Source organism: Miscanthus floridulus, chromosome 2, assembly GCF_019320115.1.
Source record: "Miscanthus floridulus cultivar M001 chromosome 2, ASM1932011v1, whole genome shotgun sequence".
NCBI lineage: Eukaryota > Viridiplantae > Streptophyta > Magnoliopsida > Poales > Poaceae > Miscanthus > Miscanthus floridulus.
This window is the reverse complement of record NC_089581.1, coordinates 94688021-94705462: the sequence shown is the minus strand read 5'-3', so window position 1 is coordinate 94705462 and position 17442 is coordinate 94688021.

Here is a 17442-nt window from a genome sequence, read left to right as displayed (position 1 = left end):
TGCAACCAACTGGGTCATTGGTCCAAGGAGTGCCCCCACCCCAAGAGGAATGGCAACCCAAATCAGAACAATCAGAGGCAGGTGAATGCCAGGGCACGTCAGGGACAAGTGCATTATACTGCTGTGGAGGAAGTGCCCGCCAGAGAAGTTGTCACGGCTGGTATGTTTCTTGTCAACAAGCACCCCGCTGTTGTTTTATTTGATTCGGGAGCTTCTCATTCATTTATGAGTCAAGCATTTGCATCTAGACATGATCAAGAAATAATAGAAGTAAGTAAAGGGGGTTATAACATAAGTTCAGCAGGGGGTACTGTTACTACCAAAAAGATAGTCAAAAATGTACTCATTTTGATACAAGGGAGGGAGTACACAACAGATTTGATAATATTGCCGGGATTGTCGATAAGTGTAATCTTAGGCATGAATTGGATGAAGGATCATGGTGTTCTTATTGACACTAGCACCCGTACTATCATGTTGAGAGAACCCACGGGAGGGAATGCTTTTCTAGTTCCACTCTCCCGCGATTTCGAACCCCAACATTTAGCCTGTGCTATCCAAACCACCACAATATGTGATATCCCCATGGTTTGTGAGTTTCCAGATGTATTTCCAGAAGAATTACTAGGTCTACCACCGGATAGGGACGTGGAATTTAAGATCGAATTAGTGCCAGGTACCGCACCCATATCCAGAAGGCCCTATAGAATGCCACCCAATGAGTTAGCAGAACTCAAGGTTCAATTGCAAGATCTATTGGACAAAGGTCTTATCCAACCTAGCTCATCTCCGTGGGGATGTCCAGCACTGTTTGTGAAAAAGAAGGATAAGTCACTGAGGATGTGTGTAGATTACAGACCACTCAATGCTGTGACCATCAAAAACAAATATCCGTTACCCCGCATCGACATCTTGTTCGATCAGCTAGCAAAGGCAAAGGTATTCTCCAAAATTGACTTAAGATCAGGTTACCACCAGATAAAGATCAGACCGGAGGATATACCTAAGACTGCTTTCTCTACTAGGTACGGCTTATACGAGTATCTGGTTATGTCTTTCGGACTAACAAATGCTCCAGCCTACTTTATGTACCTAATGAATTCGGTATTCATGCCCGAACTTGATAAGTTCGTGGTTGTGTTTATCGATGACATATTGATTTATTCAGAAAATGAGTCAGATCATGAAGAGCATCTGAGGATTGTCCTATCCAGACTGAGGGAGCATAAGCTATATGCCAAGTTTAGCAAATGTGAATTTTGGATGAGCAAAGTACCTTTCTTAGGTCACATATTATCAAGAGATGGAATCTCAGTAGACCCATCAAAAGTACAAGAGGTCATGGATTGGAAAGCCCCAACTTCAGTGCATGAAGTTCGGAGTTTTCTAGGGTTAGCAGGATACTATCATCGGTTTATTCCAGACTTCTCAAAGATAGCTAAGCCTATGACCCGACTACTTCAGAAAGATGAGAAATACAAGTGGACACCAGAATGTGAAACAACTTTTCACACTCTCAGAACTTTGTTGACTACAGCGCCAGTGCTAGCACAACCAGACATTGAAAAGCCTTTTGATGTATTTTGTGATGCATCAGGAATAGGTTTGGGATGTGTACTTATGCAAGAAGGGAGAGTAATTGCATATGCCTCTAGGCAACTGAGAAAACATGAAGTCAACTACCCTACACATGATTTGGAACTTGCAGCTGTTGTCCATGCATTAAAGATATGGAGACATTACTTGTTGGGCAATGTATGTCATATCTATACTGACCACAAAAGCCTCAAGTATATCTTTACCCAACCAGAACTGAACATGAGACAACGTAGATGGTTGGAATTGATTAAGGACTATAATTTGGAAGTGCATTACCATCCGGGCAAAGCTAATGTAGTAGCCGATGCACTTAGTCGGAAGTCCCATTGCAACACTATGGAAGCGCTATTGGAAGATGGATTCAACTTGCTACATCCTGCTGTACTACACAATATCACAATCAGTTGTTCGCTTGAGGGCAAAATCATAGAGCTACAGCAGACTGATGTAGGAATAAGTCACATCAAGAGAAAAATGCAAGAGCAAGAAACCAAACATTTTAGATTGGACGAAAGAGGTGTATTATGGTTTGAGGACCGGCTAGTGGTGCCGAAAGACCGTGAGCTAAGGAATCAAATTTTAGAAGAAGCTCACTCCTCCAAATTGTCTATCCACCCGGGTAGTAGTAAAATGTATCAGGATCTAAGAAACCGTTTTTGGTGGACTAAGATGAAGAAAGAGATCGCAGCCTATGTTGCTAGGTGTGATAACTGCAGTAGAGTGAAAGCCGTCCATATGAAAACCGCTGGATTACTTCAGCCATTGCCTATTCCAGGATGGAAATGGGAGGAAATCAGCATGGACTTTATCACAGGCCTTCCAACAACACCCCAAGGTCACGATTCAATCTGGGTCATTGTTGATCGTCTCACCAAGTCAGCACATTTTGTACCAGTTCACACAACATATCACGCGGGTAAATACTCTGAGTTATATGTTTCCCAGATCGTGAAATTGCATGGAGTACCCAGGACCATAATCTCAGATAGAGGACCACAGTTCATAGCTCGTTTCTGGGAGCACCTACACCAAGCTTTGGGAACCAAGCTAATTAGGAGTTCAGCTTATCATCCGCAAACTTCAGGGCAGACAGAGAGAGTGAACCAAATCCTAGAAGATTTACTTAGGGCTTGTGTTATATCTTCAAAAGGTTCATGGGAGAAATGGTTACCTTTAGCTGAATTCTCCTATAACAACAGTTATCAAGCGAGTATCAAAATGGCTCCACTTGAAGCCTTATATGGCAGAAAGTGCAGAACTCCATTGAATTGGATTGAGCCCGGTGAAAGGAGATATTTTGGTATTGATTTTGTTAATGAAGCCGAAGAACAAGTACGTATCATCCAACAACACATGAAGGCAGCTCAATCAAGACAGAAGAGTTATGCTGATAGAAGAAGAAGACCACTAACTTTTGAAGTAGGTGACTATGTGTACTTGAGAGTATCACCCATGAAAGGTGTGAAGAGATTTGGGATGAAAAAGAAGCTTTCACCAAGATATGTAGGGCCATACAAAATTTTGGAACGAAAAGGAAATGTTGCGTACAAGCTACAACTACCACCAGAGATGAGTGCAATCTTTGATGTGTTCCATGTTTCGCAGCTAAAGAAATGTCTTCGAGTACCGGAAGAAGCTATTGCACCCACCAACGTGCAACTTCAATTGGATTTGACCTATGAAGAAAAGCCAATTCGAGTATTAGAAGAGATGGAGAGAGTAACAAGGAGTAAGATTATTAAGTTCTATAAGGTGGTGTGGAACAATCACAATGAACAAGATGCTACATGGGAAAGAGAAGATTATCTGCAAGAAGTTTATCCCGCCTTTTTCCAAGAATGGTAGGTCTTGCAAATCTCGGGACGAGATTTTTATAAGGGGGAGGGGCTGTAACACCTCGGGTGTTAGCCTTGCATAACTTGACTTGCATAACATGAGCATGAGCATCAAGCATTCATAAATCATCATTTACAATTGAAACATTTGATCAAAACATATGAAACATTGCTTGTGATCTCGTGTTTCTGGTAACATATGCATGTGGTCATGTGCAAATGAATGCAAGTGGGTAGTGCTAGTCACTAAAACACCTTAGCTACACTTAGGTTAACAAAAGGAACCTTGTTCATGAAGTCCACATTTCATGACCAAGCACTTGAGTGATATTTCATGTGATTACTTTCAATAGCTATATGAGTGACTACTACATGAAATGCTTAAATGACCTTGCAAATTGTTTTAACATGCTTAGAGTATCATTAGGAACAACTTTGGTATTTAGTGCTAGGGCTAGTTTGGTCATTTAGCCATGGTTTGAATGTGTATCATGATTTCAAAGTGACATGTTTGACTAAAGTTGAACTAGGTGTTAGGGACCTTGCATGGAGGAGTTCACTAAAGCAAAGTTGTAGTGTTTGACATAAGGAACAACTTTGATTTTTGGGCCCTTGACTGATTCAGCTCCTAACATGTGTGAATTTGGGTTTCAAAAATCAGAGAAATCACAAATTCTACACTTAGCAAATTCTTGCTAAGTCGTGAAACCCTGACAGCCTGACAAGCTGACCTTCAGGGCATTATAACTCGAGTTCGGGTGAGAATTAGAACTCGATCATTGAACAACAATTGTAACTGGTACTTAGGTCTAAAAGTTGGTTTAGTAACCTAGCACTAATTCATCACGTATTGGAAGTTAAGTCATCGCCAAAACCGGCTGTCAGGCGCCCCTTTCAGTTAACTGACGAAACTAAATCGCGAGCGTCAGTGGCCGACACCGGCAGAGTTCGCGCACCGCGTGTCCCCGGCGACGGCCGCGCGTCGCCGTTGCCCTGACCGCGCAGGCCACGCCGCGCCCGAGCACGCCTTCATCACGCCAGCACCCGCCCGAGCCATCCCGCGCTCCCATTTCGCTCCCGGCGCCTTTTCTTCCTCGCAGCAGTAGCCACCGAGCTCTCGGAGCCCCGCCGTCGCCATAGCCGCGCGTAGCCCGTGCCTAGCCACTCCAGCACCACCACCATAGCTCCTCCGCCTCCCCAGCGAACCACTGCTCCCTCCCGTGCTCGCTGACCAAGCTTGGTAAGCCATCGCCGCGCGTTTAAGCTCGCCGGAGCTCCGCCGCAAGCCCCGTCACCGTGGCCGGAGCGCCACAGTCCACCTATCCATGCGTTAGCTAGTGCGTCGAGTGCGTCTTAGGTAGCTGGTGCTCGTCCGAGCTTTAGGTCGAACCACCGTAGCCTCCACCGGCGTTTTGCCGTGGTCCAGCCCCGCCGCTCCGCCATTGCCGCCGCCGTCGTCGCGGGTGGCGACAATAGGGCCGGCCAAGTATACCAATCAACGCGCTAGGTCGTGTAGGTCATACCGTGATGACCTCACCACCGGCGAAGCTCGCCGTCGACGAGCCGCAGCCGCGCAGTGCCCAGCAGCGCCGCTACTCTGCTCTGTGTCACTGACGCGTGGGGTCCCCTGACCAGCGGGTCCCACCTGTCAGCGACAGCAGTAGTGAAGGCTAACTCATTTTGAATCCAGTTTTTGAATTGTTTTGTGAAATTTGTATCTTTAGTTTGGTAGCTCCAAAAATTGTGAAATAAATATGATTGTGTTGCTTAGGAAGTGTAGTATTTAGTAAAAATATGTTCTTGGCTTCCACAGTAGAAATTTCTGGAGATTTAAATAGGGATTTCAAAGGTGCTTTTGAATGCATTCAAATTTGTTTATTTTATATCTAGAGTTCCTGTGCTCCAAAAATTATGAAATTTTTGTGGTAAGCTAGTCTTAGCATACATGAGCTTGGATAAAAATTTGAAGACCAGTGCATGTGTAGATCTATAGTTATAGATTTTTCTTTTATAAATAGTTAATCCTTGCATGAATTTTTATAAATTAATTATGAGTCCAAAATTCATGAAATTTGTTGGAGGTAATACTAGTACCATATGGATGTTAGGAAAAATAAGAAATCTGTTGCTTGACACTTTTCAATAGGATTTTCCATTTATGCTATTTCAAGCCTTGCTTCCTTATCATTTTTGTATAGGATGTTCTACTTAGTAAAATGACATGAAATTTTTATAGTAGTCCTTTGATAGCATTAGTAAGGCTCTGTAAATTTTTGAGAATTTATTAAGCACATCTGATATATAATTATTATTTAACCTAGATATCTAAATAAAATAATAAAGGCAATTTAATAAATAGTTTGGGCTTCACCATTATATTATCTTAACTGTATTTGGTATGCTTCAACTGTTGGTAGGTTCTAGGTTGTCAAATTGTGAATGATTACATAAAGTAGAAGTAGTCTTACTTTATATTGCATGTTAAATCATTTCCGGACTGATTCTAGAGTGTGAGGAGTTACATGTTGAAACTAATGTAGACTGTAAAAATGGTTAATAACAAAGTCGTAGAGAATTTGATAAGCTTTCCAGAAAGTCCAGGATCACTGCTTTTGGATTTATAGAACTCCAGTTATGAGTGAAACAAGTAGCTACTGTATGGCATAGTCGATGCATTGCAAAAGTAGTTAAGTAGTAATCAAGAAGAGATATGCACCTACTCAAACAACATGATGCACTTGTTAACACATATGCATTCGTAATACTTATACCATACTCATGCATCTAGGATCGGAGGAAGAGATCACGTTGCTGGAATTCGAAGAAGCAGAGGAAGGGAACCCGCAGGAGGATCCGCAAGCCGCAGCTCCCGAAGGCGTGGAGCAGAACCCTGAAGAGCTTCCGGAGTGCCCTGACCATCGCCCTACTTCCTTTCTGCGAGGCAAGCCCCGGAGCATTATAAGTCTCCCAGTAATTTACAAATGGTTACTTACGTACTTATGATTGATGCATTAGGTTATAAGAGTTGAATGAAACCACTTGATGCATGTACAATCCTTGTCCAGATATTATCCCTTTAACCGGTATAGGTCCAGGATCGAATATATATGCTTAGCCATGCTTAGACCGGTAGAAGTCGGGTGATGTCCTGTCACCTGCGAGATATAGGTGGATACCGGAGCACGGTTGGCTATATCTGCTATCGTGGAACAGAACCATGAGGTAAAAGTAAATTGAGACCGGACGGGAGGTCGATAGAAAGCAACAAGGCATGGAGGTCTTGGGTGTGGATCTATCCCCGTCTGTGTCGATCAAGGACCGTACCGTTGTTGGAACTTCTGACAAGATTGAACGCATGCCTCTCACTTAGCTGGCCGGATAATTCGTTCCGACCGCGAAGCCGAGTAATTCAACTCAGGCCGGGAACCGTTCTGTTGTGCGCTCCTTCCGGGGAACGATCAGACTGAGCCCAAGGGCAGGCTTGGCCTGAGCATCCTGGCATCTGGTGTTCCAGATTGTGCGGCGCGGTACGGACCCGCGAAATGTGTACCTGAGTTGTACCAAAGGTGACCTAAGACTATCGTGGCTGGTAGATCTGGGTTTGTGTTAGGAATAAATTCCCAGCTGGTAGAAATCGATTCGAATCGCCGTCTCTCCCGGATAGTGAGAAACTTGGCTAGCTCCAACATCGTAGTAACTGTGTTATGAAACATGATGGTTCAGATGAATATGGAATTACAATACCTGCTATGGTTACTATTGGATGCTTCTAAATGATATACCACATGTTTGGCACAGGATAGTTGCTAATCTAGAAATGGTTAGTTATAATTAACTTGATAAAGGAATCATAATTGTACAACGGGTAATTGCCTTTTACGCAAAATGTTGTCAAGTTACGTCCACTTATACAGCCTTGCATGATCCTTGGAGTCATTTTATTTCTGGTTCATGACGGGTAAGTCTAGCTGAGTACCTTCTCGTACTCAGGGTTTATTTTCCCATTGTTGCAGATGGCACTGTGTATCATGGTTATTGCAAGAGTTGCTTCTATCCCGCTGTGGATGAGGAGTAAGCCTTGGGCAGGCTTCCTTAGTAATTCCTATCTTTGCTTTTGTGGATCGTGATCTGGCATGGCACTGTATCAAACTACGTTGGAAACTTATCTTCGAACTTATTTGCTTCCGCTTTAATTATCAAACTCGGTTTGTAATAACTTTCTATTCGTACTCTGATGATGAAAAGTATCTGTGAACTTTATGTAATATGTGGCATGTATGTTGAATCCTGTACGATCTTGGTTGTTGTAAATCGTTTATCGAGACCCGTCGTGGTACTCGACGGACTACCGGGTTTATATGGGTTCAAGTATGACAGTGCAACCGCTTGCGGATTGCCATTATACTTGTATTCTTATAAATTGGTCGGTTCTGCGACAGCTGGCATCAGAGCAAGATTCAACGTTAATTGTCACAAGTGTATTTAAAAACAAAAGTTTTTGTTTTCCAAAAAACCCTTCTCTAGCAACTATTAGTTATATAATAGGTATTTGAAATCTAAAGTGTGCCAATGATCACTTTCCTTATGCCCAAATTAAGGACTATTAGGTGGCTATTTAAGTACTAACATGGGGGTTTTTACTTCGTCGTCCATACGGCGTGCTATAGTATGGATGCCATTCACTTGAGTGGTAATGTATGGATCAAATGCCTCTACGCCAAGGTAAGATGAGTGTATGACCGCAAGATGTGAGCGTGCGGTCGGGAAGAGTTAGCTTTGGTACGGCTATGTATACATGCTTGCATGTGTATATGGTACGTATTTAATTGTGGGTTTAAATTCTTATCGGGTAGATTGATACGGAAGTATATGTATGGGTATACATATATGGAAAGTATTTACAATTACATTCTGCATATTTCATTATGGGTTTAGGGCTGAAATGAAATTTTATGCAGGTACACTAACAACGAAACGTGTAGCTCGACTAGTTACGCTATTTATGAGAGAACGTATGTATGCCACCGTGTCTACCGTTAGAAACAAATTTTTCCTAAGTTTGTGAGGACGTACGGCATACGAGCATGCATCATGTTAAAATACCATTCACATAATTACATTTGTTCCTCCCCTTATAAAGATTCTTACTCGGTTATGTAACTCTTATCCATTATGGCATTGTCTCACCAAGGGTACATGTTAATGGTGCAGATGGCACGCACCAAGCAGACTGCTCGCAAGTCCACCGGAGGCAGAGCTCCTAGCCGTCAGCTTGCTCCACGTACCCGTCAACGTCACACGTTCCTTGGAGAGTTTGGGATGCCTACACTCTTGTGGAGAGTGCTCAGCTATGTAGGTTATCCTGATGGAATGGAACCCCGCTACTTCTGGGCGAATGAGCGGTTGGGAGAAGGTCTCTTAGTTACTGTGGAGGCCGTTGTTCGTCCCCGAGGTGACGATTCTGAGTGGACAGGCTGGTGTTATGAGTCGACTGGCAGGACTGCTGAAGAAGCAGCTGGCAGGGCAGCCTTTGGGATCTTGAGGATATCATGGATCGTTTTCCTCAGGAGCTGGCAGCCGCTTTGGTTGGAGTCTTTCCAAGAGGTAATCCCTCCACTGACTCATGGCAGCAGGCAAGAGGAAGACCCTTGGAAATTGGTGCAGCAGAAGGGCAGAACAGCGATAACCCTGCCATGAGCGCCATGTTCGCAAGTGATGAGAGTGTTAGATGGAGTTGAAGGTAGCCTCAGACGTGTGTCTGGTGCTCTTGGTCATGCCCGTGAAGGACCGACGTCAGCTTCAGAGGGAGCACGACATCGAGATTGAGAGGCTCACCGAAGAGATGACTCGGTTAACTCACCAACGGAATGCAGCCTGGTCCAGGGAAGATGTCCTGAGAGCTCGACAGTTTGAGCTGGAACAGCAGCTGGCCAATGCGGAAGAATACAATGATAATCTGCATGAAGAGGTTCATCTACTGCACAATCAGCTCCACCCTTATGTACCACCTGGAGCCGCAGAAATGGATCTAGAAGGGTACGAGGAAGAAGAAGAAGTGGCACCTAAGAAGGAATAGAACCTGGGGAAGGAGATGATTCTGCGTCTGACCTCGATAGTGATCATGATGAGGATTAGATCGCTTAGCGTGTAGTGGGAAGACTAATGTATCACCTTTATTTATGTAATGGACCTGTAGTTCCAAGTTGGCACTAGTAACCAGACTATCATGTAATGTTAATCGCACGTTTGGATGAACGTCAATGCAATTCCTGTACTTTGTCGTGAATCACGCTTTAAAATTGCATGCGTTATGAGCACGATAAGTGGTCAAATTGGTGATGTCATGTTGCGAGAATGAATTATTATGCCTCTGTTTTTATTGTGCTTTTGAGAATTTTCTCCAGTAATTTCAGTTTGGCATGAGTACCTAATTCATCTGCAATCTCTTGGCATCGACCAATAATCGCTTATTGTTGCAACTTCGCAGATGACGCGCACCCGTGCTGGAGCTGGTGGCAGCCAGGATGGCAACCAGGATGACTTGCCACCCCCACCGCCACCGTCTGCTCAGGAATTCTTTGCCCAGTTCCTAGGGAGCCAGAGGACAATGGAAGAAGCTTTGCGCCTCATCGCGCAAAACACTGCTCGTGGCCACCCACAGCAACCAGGGGCCGAGCCAAATCAGCACAGTTCATTCAAGGAGTTTCTGGACACGAAGCCTCCGATCTTCAAGGTGGCTGAGGAACCACTGCAGGCCGATGAGTGGCTGAATACCATCGAGCAGAAATTTCGTCTGCTAAGGGTCACAGAGCACCTGAAAGCAGAATATGCTTCTCATCAATTGCAAGGACCAGCAGGAATCTGGTGGACGCACTTTCTGTCGTCTCTGCCTGCTAATGCGAGAGTGACCTGGGATCAATTCAAGCTGGCTTTTAGGGGACACCATATTCCCCCGGGCCTGATGCGCATGAAAGCAGCAGAATTTATGAGGCTCACTCAGGGAACCAAGTCACTCACAGAATATATGCACGCATTCAACAACTTGTCAAGATATGCTCCAAGTTTCGTGGATACTGAAGAGAAAAAGATTGAGAGTTTCAAGCGAGGGTCTGGGTACCAAATTAATGAAGACTATGGCAAACTCTCGATGTGCCACGTACAATGAGTTTATTAGTGATGCCTTGACCCAAGAAAACCACAACAACATGCATGCAGTTGCTAAAGGTCGCAAGAGGGCCTATGAGGCCGGTGCATCCGGATCTTTCCAGTCAAAAGCGCCTATCACAGCTAGGCCACAATTCCGTCCACCTGCACCCAAGTTCAGGCCTCCACCACCGAAAGCTCAGAATAACAGGCCACAGAAACCATTTCGTAAGGCGTTCACTATTGCCTTACCAAAAGGGAATGGTAATCAGGACAGCTCCGCCGGATTCAGAAGTAATCAACCTTGTTTCAACTGCAACCAACTGGGTCATTGGTCCAAGGAGTGCCCCCACCCCAAGAGGAATGGCAACCCAAATCAGAACAATCAGAGGCAGGTGAATGCCAGGGCACGTCAGGGACAAGTGCATTATACCTGCTGTGGAGGAAGTGCCCGCTGGAGAAGTTGTCACGGCTGGTATGTTTCTTGTCAACAAGCACCCCGCTGTTGTTTTATTTGATTCGGGAGCTTCTCATTCATTTATGAGTCAAGCATTTGCATCTAGACATGATCAAGAAATAATAGAAGTAAGTAAAGGGGGTTATAACATAAGTTCAGCAGGGGGTACTGTTACTACCAAAAAGATAGTCAAAAATGTACTCATTTTGATACAAGGGAGGGAGTACACAACAGATTTGATAATATTGCCGGGATTGTCGATAAGTGTAATCTTAGGCATGAATTGGATGAAGGATCATGGTGTTCTTATTGACACTAGCACCCGTACTATCATGTTGAGAGAACCCACGGGAGGGAATGCTTTTCTAGTTCCACTCTCCCGCGATTTCGAACCCCAACATTTAGCCTGTGCTATCCAAACCACCACAATATGTGATATCCCCAGTGGTTTGTGAGTTTCCAGATGTATTTCCAGAAGAATTACCTAGGTCTACCACCGGATAGGGACGTGGAATTTAAGATCGAATTAGTGCCAGGTACCGCACCCATATCCAGAAGGCCCTATAGAATGCCACCCAATGAGTTAGCAGAACTCAAGGTTCAATTGCAAGATCTATTGGACAAAGGTCTTATCCAACCTAGCTCATCTCCGTGGGGATGTCCAGCACTGTTTGTGAAAAAGAAGGATAAGTCACTGAGGATGTGTGTAGATTACAGACCACTCAATGCTGTGACCATCAAAACAAATATCCGTTACCCCGCATCGACATCTTGTTCGATCAGCTAGCAAAGGCAAAGGTATTCTCCAAAATTGACTTAAGATCAGGTTACCACCAGATAAAGATCAGACCGGAGGATATACCTAAGACTGCTTTCTCTACTAGGTACGGCTTATACGAGTATCTGGTTATGTCTTTCGGACTAACAAATGCTCCAGCCTACTTTATGTACCTAATGAATTCGGTATTCATGCCCGAACTTGATAAGTTCGTGGTTGTGTTTATCGATGACATATTGATTTATTCAGAAAATGAGTCAGATCATGAAGAGCATCTGAGGATTGTCCTATCCAGACTGAGGGAGCATAAGCTATATGCCAAGTTTAGCAAATGTGAATTTTGGATGAGCAAAGTACCTTTCTTAGGTCACATATTATCAAGAGATGGAATCTCAGTAGACCCATCAAAAGTACAAGAGGTCATGGATTGGAAAGCCCCAACTTCAGTGCATGAAGTTCGGAGTTTTCTAGGGTTAGCAGGATACTATCATCGGTTTATTCCAGACTTCTCAAAGATAGCTAAGCCTATGACCCGACTACTTCAGAAAGATGAGAAATACAAGTGGACACCAGAATGTGAAACAACTTTTCACACTCTCAGAACTTTGTTGACTACAGCGCCAGTGCTAGCACAACCAGACATTGAAAAGCCTTTTGATGTATTTTGTGATGCATCAGGAATAGGTTTGGGATGTGTACTTATGCAAGAAGGGAGAGTAATTGCATATGCCTCTAGGCAACTGAGAAAACATGAAGTCAACTACCCTACACATGATTTGGAACTTGCAGCTGTTGTCCATGCATTAAAGATATGGAGACATTACTTGTTGGGCAATGTATGTCATATCTATACTGACCACAAAAGCCTCAAGTATATCTTTACCCAACCAGAACTGAACATGAGACAACGTAGATGGTTGGAATTGATTAAGGACTATAATTTGGAAGTGCATTACCATCCGGGCAAAGCTAATGTAGTAGCCGATGCACTTAGTCGGAAGTCCCATTGCAACACTATGGAAGCGCTATTGGAAGATGGATTCAACTTGCTACATCCTGCTGTACTACACAATATCACAATCAGTTGTTCGCTTGAGGGCAAAATCATAGAGCTACAGCAGACTGATGTAGGAATAAGTCACATCAAGAGAAAAATGCAAGAGCAAGAAACCAAACATTTTAGATTGGACGAAAGAGGTGTATTATGGTTTGAGGACCGGCTAGTGGTGCCGAAAGACCGTGAGCTAAGGAATCAAATTTTAGAAGAAGCTCACTCCTCCAAATTGTCTATCCACCCGGGTAGTAGTAAAATGTATCAGGATCTAAGAAACCGTTTTTGGTGGACTAAGATGAAGAAAGAGATCGCAGCCTATGTTGCTAGGTGTGATAACTGCAGTAGAGTGAAAGCCGTCCATATGAAAACCGCTGGATTACTTCAGCCATTGCCTATTCCAGGATGGAAATGGGAGGAAATCAGCATGGACTTTATCACAGGCCTTCCAACAACACCCCAAGGTCACGATTCAATCTGGGTCATTGTTGATCGTCTCACCAAGTCAGCACATTTTGTACCAGTTCACACAACATATCACGCGGGTAAATACTCTGAGTTATATGTTTCCCAGATCGTGAAATTGCATGGAGTACCCAGGACCATAATCTCAGATAGAGGACCACAGTTCATAGCTCGTTTCTGGGAGCACCTACACCAAGCTTTGGGAACCAAGCTAATTAGGAGTTCAGCTTATCATCCGCAAACTTCAGGGCAGACAGAGAGAGTGAACCAAATCCTAGAAGATTTACTTAGGGCTTGTGTTATATCTTCAAAAGGTTCATGGGAGAAATGGTTACCTTTAGCTGAATTCTCCTATAACAACAGTTATCAAGCGAGTATCAAAATGGCTCCACTTGAAGCCTTATATGGCAGAAAGTGCAGAACTCCATTGAATTGGATTGAGCCCGGTGAAAGGAGATATTTTGGTATTGATTTTGTTAATGAAGCCGAAGAACAAGTACGTATCATCCAACAACACATGAAGGCAGCTCAATCAAGACAGAAGAGTTATGCTGATAGAAGAAGAAGACCACTAACTTTTGAAGTAGGTGACTATGTGTACTTGAGAGTATCACCCATGAAAGGTGTGAAGAGATTTGGGATGAAAAAGAAGCTTTCACCAAGATATGTAGGGCCATACAAAATTTTGGAACGAAAAGGAAATGTTGCGTACAAGCTACAACTACCACCAGAGATGAGTGCAATCTTTGATGTGTTCCATGTTTCGCAGCTAAAGAAATGTCTTCGAGTACCGGAAGAAGCTATTGCACCCACCAACGTGCAACTTCAATTGGATTTGACCTATGAAGAAAAGCCAATTCGAGTATTAGAAGAGATGGAGAGAGTAACAAGGAGTAAGATTATTAAGTTCTATAAGGTGGTGTGGAACAATCACAATGAACAAGATGCTACATGGGAAAGAGAAGATTATCTGCAAGAAGTTTATCCCGCCTTTTTCCAAGAATGGTAGGTCTTGCAAATCTCGGGACGAGATTTTTATAAGGGGGAGGGGCTGTAACACCTCGGGTGTTAGCCTTGCATAACTTGACTTGCATAACATGAGCATGAGCATCAAGCATTCATAAATCATCATTTACAATTGAAACATTTGATCAAAACATATGAAACATTGCTTGTGATCTCGTGTTTCTGGTAACATATGCATGTGGTCATGTGCAAATGAATGCAAGTGGGTAGTGCTAGTCACTAAAACACCTTAGCTACACTTAGGTTAACAAAAGGAACCTTGTTCATGAAGTCCACATTTCATGACCAAGCACTTGAGTGATATTTCATGTGATTACTTTCAATAGCTATATGAGTGACTACTACATGAAATGCTTAAATGACCTTGCAAATTGTTTTAACATGCTTAGAGTATCATTAGGAACAACTTTGGTATTTAGTGCTAGGGCTAGTTTGGTCATTTAGCCATGGTTTGAATGTGTATCATGATTTCAAAGTGACATGTTTGACTAAAGTTGAACTAGGTGTTAGGGACCTTGCATGGAGGAGTTCACTAAAGCAAAGTTGTAGTGTTTGACATAAGGAACAACTTTGATTTTTGGGCCCTTGACTGATTCAGCTCCTAACATGTGTGAATTTGGGTTTCAAAAATCAGAGAAATCACAAATTCTACACTTAGCAAATTCTTGCTAAGTCGTGAAACCCTGACAGCCTGACAAGCTGACCTTCAGGGCATTATAACTCGAGTTCGGGTGAGAATTAGAACTCGATCATTGAACAACAATTGTAACTGGTACTTAGGTCTAAAAGTTGGTTTAGTAACCTAGCACTAATTCATCACGTATTGGAAGTTAAGTCATCGCCAAAACCGGCTGTCAGGCGCCCCTTTCAGTTAACTGACGAAACTAAATCGCGAGCGTCAGTGGCCGACACCGGCAGAGTTCGCGCACCGCGTGTCCCCGGCGACGGCCGCGCGTCGCCGTTGCCCTGACCGCGCAGGCCACGCCGCGCCCGAGCACGCCTTCATCACGCCAGCACCCGCCCGAGCCATCCCGCGCTCCCATTTCGCTCCCGGCGCCTTTTCTTCCTCGCAGCAGTAGCCACCGAGCTCTCGGAGCCCCGCCGTCGCCATAGCCGCGCGTAGCCCGTGCCTAGCCACTCCAGCACCACCACCATAGCTCCTCCGCCTCCCCAGCGAACCACTGCTCCCTCCCGTGCTCGCTGACCAAGCTTGGTAAGCCATCGCCGCGCGTTTAAGCTCGCCGGAGCTCCGCCGCAAGCCCCGTCACCGTGGCCGGAGCGCCACAGTCCACCTATCCATGCGTTAGCTAGTGCGTCGAGTGCGTCTTAGGTAGCTGGTGCTCGTCCGAGCTTTAGGTCGAACCACCGTAGCCTCCACCGGCGTTTTGCCGTGGTCCAGCCCCGCCGCTCCGCCATTGCCGCCGCCGTCGTCGCGGGTGGCGACAATAGGGCCGGCCAAGTATACCAATCAACGCGCTAGGTCGTGTAGGTCATACCGTGATGACCTCACCACCGGCGAAGCTCGCCGTCGACGAGCCGCAGCCGCGCAGTGCCCAGCAGCGCCGCTACTCTGCTCTGTGTCACTGACGCGTGGGGTCCCCTGACCAGCGGGTCCCACCTGTCAGCGACAGCAGTAGTGAAGGCTAACTCATTTTGAATCCAGTTTTTGAATTGTTTTGTGAAATTTGTATCTTTAGTTTGGTAGCTCCAAAAATTGTGAAATAAATATGATTGTGTTGCTTAGGAAGTGTAGTATTTAGTAAAAATATGTTCTTGGCTTCCACAGTAGAAATTTCTGGAGATTTAAATAGGGATTTCAAAGGTGCTTTTGAATGCATTCAAATTTGTTTATTTTATATCTAGAGTTCCTGTGCTCCAAAAATTATGAAATTTTTGTGGTAAGCTAGTCTTAGCATACATGAGCTTGGATAAAAATTTGAAGACCAGTGCATGTGTAGATCTATAGTTATAGATTTTTCTTTTATAAATAGTTAATCCTTGCATGAATTTTTATAAATTAATTATGAGTCCAAAATTCATGAAATTTGTTGGAGGTAATACTAGTACCATATGGATGTTAGGAAAAATAAGAAATCTGTTGCTTGACACTTTTCAATAGGATTTTCCATTTATGCTATTTCAAGCCTTGCTTCCTTATCATTTTTGCATAGGATGTTCTACTTAGTAAAATGACATGAAATTTTTATAGTAGTCCTTTGATAGCATTAGTAAGGCTCTGTAAATTTTTGAGAATTTATTAAGCACATCTGATATATAATTATTATTTAACCTAGATATCTAAATAAAATAATAAAGGCAATTTAATAAATAGTTTGGGCTTCACCATTATATTATCTTAACTGTATTTGGTATGCTTCAACTGTTGGTAGGTTCTAGGTTGTCAAATTGTGAATGATTACATAAAGTAGAAGTAGTCTTACTTTATATTGCATGTTAAATCATTTCCGGACTGATTCTAGAGTGTGAGGAGTTACATGTTGAAACTAATGTAGACTGTAAAAATGGTTAATAACAAAGTCGTAGAGAATTTGATAAGCTTTCCAGAAAGTCTAGGATCACTACTTTTGGATTTATAGAACTCCAGTTATGAGTGAAACAAGTAGCTACTGTATGGCATAGTCGATGCATTGCAAAAGTAGTTAAGTAGTAATCAAGAAGAGATATGCACCTACTCAAACAACATGATGCACTTGTTAACACATATGCATTCGTAATACTTATACCATACTCATGCATCTAGGATCGGAGGAAGAGATCACGTTGCTGGAATTCGAAGAAGTAGAGGAAGGGAACCCGCAGGAGGATCCGCAAGCCGCAGCTCCCGAAGGCATGGAGCAGAACCCTGAAGAGCTTCCGGAGTGCCCTGACCATCGCCCTACTTCCTTTCTGCGAGGCAAGCCCCAGAGCATTATAAGTCTCCCAATAATTTACAAATGGTTACTTACGTACTTATGATTGATGCATTAGGTTATAAGAGTTGAATGAAACCACTTGATGCATGTACAATCCTTGTCCAGATATTATCCCTTTAACCGGTATAGGTCCAGGATCGAATATATATGCTTAG